This window comes from Arvicanthis niloticus, chromosome 21, assembly GCF_011762505.2.
Source record: "Arvicanthis niloticus isolate mArvNil1 chromosome 21, mArvNil1.pat.X, whole genome shotgun sequence".
NCBI lineage: Eukaryota > Metazoa > Chordata > Mammalia > Rodentia > Muridae > Arvicanthis > Arvicanthis niloticus.
Window position 1 is genome coordinate 9,087,985 of NC_047678.1, and position 4,056 is coordinate 9,092,040.

At 45.4% G+C, this 4,056-nt stretch overlaps 1 non-coding gene across 1 annotated transcript; it reads right to left on the bottom strand.

The window, feature by feature from the left end:
- Positions 1 to 1,478: 1,478 nt before the first annotated feature.
- Positions 1,479 to 1,611, bottom strand: LOC117693934 (small nucleolar RNA SNORA17). Its single transcript, XR_004604517.1, has one exon. It is a non-coding gene; the product is annotated as a small nucleolar RNA SNORA17 (small nucleolar RNA).
- Between the last annotated feature and the right edge of the window lie 2,445 nt (positions 1,612 to 4,056).

Sequence of the window (4,056 nt, forward strand, 5' to 3'; positions counted from 1 at the left end):
TTTCTCCCTCTCCTTACACCCCCCCCACCGTTATAACCTACTCCCCTCCCCCAACAATAAAGCCCCATGTCCAGGGCTTGCTCTACTCTGATGCCTGGGTGAAATGCAGGACCTGACCTCCCAAGTGCTGCAGCAGGTGAGAGGCAGGGACAGCTTTCCTGTTCTCATGACCTGGTGGAGCCAGCAGCCATGGTTGGTGAGGGCCAAAGAGAAGAGAGAACACCTCTCCCTTCTCTGTGCCATTGCACAGCAGACAAGAAGCAGGGCCAGATCTCTTATGCTCATGTCCTCTGGGCCAGCTTATCCTTCCCCGCCCACTAGGGTCAGCTTTACTGTACTGCCCAGGCAAGAGCCCACTCTCCTGCTCTCATGACCCCAGGACCAGGTCTCCCAACTGCTTCAGGTGACAAGGAGCAAGCAAGGAGGAGGATATCTGCAACTGTATGGGAGACAAGTGGTAGGGCCAGCTCTTTCATGCTTGTACCCTCCAGCTGGCTCACCCACAACTCTTCTTGCATCTAGGGCCAGCTCGACTGTGCTTCCTGAGTGATGTGTGGGGCACTTTCCTGAGAACTGAAGCTGGGCAGTGGCAGGGGAAGCTCACCTGCTCTCACAACCCCCAAGGCCAGCTCTCCCCTATGAACAGGTGAGGAGTAAGGGCAGTTCTGCTCAGTCCTCAGACATTAACATATTCCTGGATGGCAGCCAGACTGGGGGTGTCCACCTGACAATGGTGGTTTGAGACCCCTGCTGATGCAGGGCCATAGACCCAGATATGCTCCGCTCATGGCAACACAGCCCAGGATGCCACCATGTTCCCAGGTGACATCACAGGCTACTCACATCAGCTGTTCCTCACTACCCTTGAGTCTCCAGTTCTGCCTCTCTTCATTGTGCCCACATCCTTCTGTTTCTCTTTTTCTTCTCTTCTTCATCACTTACTTGCTCCTCTTGGTGTCCAGGTCCTCTGAGTATCTGACGTCATCTCAGAGGTGGTCTCAGGAATACCATGCCCCACTAGTGCCTCTCACTATGCCCCACTATGCCCCACTAGTGCATTATGGCACCAGGCAGGGGGTCATCTCTGGCACGGTCTTTCCCCTAGAGCTTTGAGGTACCAGACCGGTAGTCATCTCAGACTAGCTCTCTGTCTTGTTCCTATGGTACCTGACTCATGTTCAGGCTCACTCTTCTTCTAGGCCCACCCTCATGGTCCCATGTGGGGATCTCCTGTTCTTGGGCTCACTTCTGCCTGGGGCCCTGGTGGTGGTTCCAGGTAGGCCCTTCTAGGCTCTTCCTGGCTCCTGTTGGGCCTCAAAGCCCCAGACAGGGTTCATCTTGTCTCTGGCTCACTCCCAGCCCTGAGAGACCGTCTAGGTGTGTGTGGAGCTAGGCTGGCTGTCTCTAGCTCGCTGTCTGGACCACCCCTCTCCTCCAGGCACTGAAGTGGTGGTCATCTCAGGCTCACTTTTTTCAGGAGTGTGAGGCTACTGATCATTCAGATGCTCACAGGTCAGAACACTGAGGGTAGACATGGCCTCTCTCCTCTCTGCCACCTACTGATGCATAAGTGGCACAGCAGTCACACCTGCAACACCTCTCAGAGAAAGTCTAATCTACATCTTTATATAAAGATATCAATCCCCACATTAAGATGAATTTTATCCAGACCCTTCATTTGTCTGTTAATTAAGGGGATTCTAAATTTGAATTAAAAACGATGTAAAGAAAATTTCAATACTCTTCTTATTTTATTCCTTAGGATGTGTATATCTCTATGCTTAGTAGTACATTTTAAAATTAAGATATTAATTTAAGATTGTATTATATAATCTATATCAAGATAAATATAAAAACATTTCATCTATTTTCATACTTCATTTATACTTATTATATGCATTTTTGAGACAGGGTCTCACTCTGTAACACAAATTAGTGTGAACTCACTCTGCAGCTCTTGCTGGATTCAAATCCTTTTGTCTCAACTGTCCAAGTGCTGGGATTAAAAGTGTGCTCCAACATACCCAGTTTTAACTTTCTGATTCATTTGACATTTACTTTATGATAAGTTATTATAGCATTTTTTTTCTAATTAGCTGAGCAGTTATTTTGTGTTACTTTTTGGATAATGTCACTCATCTGTAATGATGATGACTGCCAGCCTTGGCCTGGAACATATCTCTGTCTGGTGGCTGCTGTTCTCCTCCTTTTCCTCCTCTCTGTGAGGTACCTTGTTTAAAGCACCTCAGCATCTCCTGCCCTTGTTCATCTCAAGGATGTTTGGATTCTAGATTCTACTCTTAAAACATTTTATTGGAATTGATTTTTAAAACAAGATTTATGTGTTAGTTTTTGGGTATATGCCCAGGAGTGAGTGGTATAGCTGAGTCTTGAGGTAGAACTATGCCCAGTTTTCTGAGAAACTACCAAATTGATTTCCACAGTGATTGTACAAGTTTGCACTCCCACAAGGGATAGAGGAGTGTTTCCTTTGCTCCTCATCCTAGTCAGCACGTGCTGTCACTTGAGTTTTTGATCTTAGCCATTCTGATAGGTGTAGTGTAGACTCTCAAAGTCGTTTTAATTTGCATTTCCCTGATGACCAAGGAAACTGACCATTTCTTTAAATGCTTCTTGGCCATTAGAGATTCCTCTGTTGAGAATTCTCTGTTTAGCTCTGTACCCGATCTTTAAATTAGATTATTCTGTTTGTCAGTGTCTAATGTCTTAAGTTCTTCTAAGATTTTGGATATTATTAGCCTTATGTCTGATGTAGGGTTTGTGAAGATCTTTTAGCAGTCCTAAGGCCACTGTTTTGTCCTATCTGTGCTTTGCCTGCATGTTTGTACATCACATGGGTGCCTGGTGCCCATAGACACCAGAAGAGGGCATCAGATACCATGGAACTGGAGTTGCCATGTGGGTGCTGGGAACTGAATACATATATTCTGTAAGATTAACACAGGCTCTTCATCACTGAGGCATTTGTATAGCCCCTGAATTTGATTTCTAAAATGCTGTATAGCACATACTTATAAATGCTATGAAGAGTTTGGTATATACATATTTATTTCCTGTGCCTGTTAATTTTATGTCAACTAAAGTCATTTGGGAAGGATTTTCAATTAAGAAAATGTTCCCACAATATTATCCTGTAGACAAATTTTGAGCATTTTTTTGAATGCTGATTGATATGGCTGAGACCGGCCCATTGTTGGTGGTGATGTTCCTGGGCATATGACACTGAGGTTTATAAGAAAACAGGATATCCAACATAGTGGGGCACATCTCTAGTCCCAATACTTTGGAGACCAAGGCATATTGATGTCAGAATTTGAGGCCAGCCTGGTCTACAGATCAAGTTCCAGGATAGCCAGGCCTACACAAAGAAACTCTTTCTCAAACAAACAAACAAACAAACAAACTTCCCAAAGGGTGGGGAAAAAGAAAACAAACAAGCAAACCAGAAAACATTAGATAAAGAAAGAAGAGAAAAAAGAAAGGAAGAAAGAAAAAAAAGAAGAAAAGAAGAAAACAGGCTGAGCAAGTCATGAAAAGCAAGCCAGTAAGCAGCACTCTGCCATGGCCTCTGAATCAGCTCCTACCTCCAGGTTCCTGCACGGTCTTCTCTCAGTGATGAACTGTGATGTAGAACTCTAAGCTGAAATAAACTCCCCTACCCTCAAGTTGCTTTGGGTGGTGGAGTTTTTTTTTAATTGGGTATTTTCTTTATTTACATTTCAAATGTTATCCCCTTTCCCAGTCCCCCCTGGCATCCCATCCTCCCTCCCCTGCTTCTATGAGGGTATTCCTCCACACACCCACCCACTCCCACCTCCCTGCCCTCAAATTCCCCTACACTGGGCATCGAGTCTTCACAGGACCCAGGTCCTCTTCTCCCATTGATACCTGACAAAGCCATCCTCTGTTACATATGCAGCTGGAGCCATGGGTCCCTCCATGTGTACTCCTTGGTTGGTGGTTTAGTCCCTAGGAACTCTGGCGGGTCTGGTTGGTTGATATTATTAAGAACCCAGATGTCCTTCAACAGAGGAA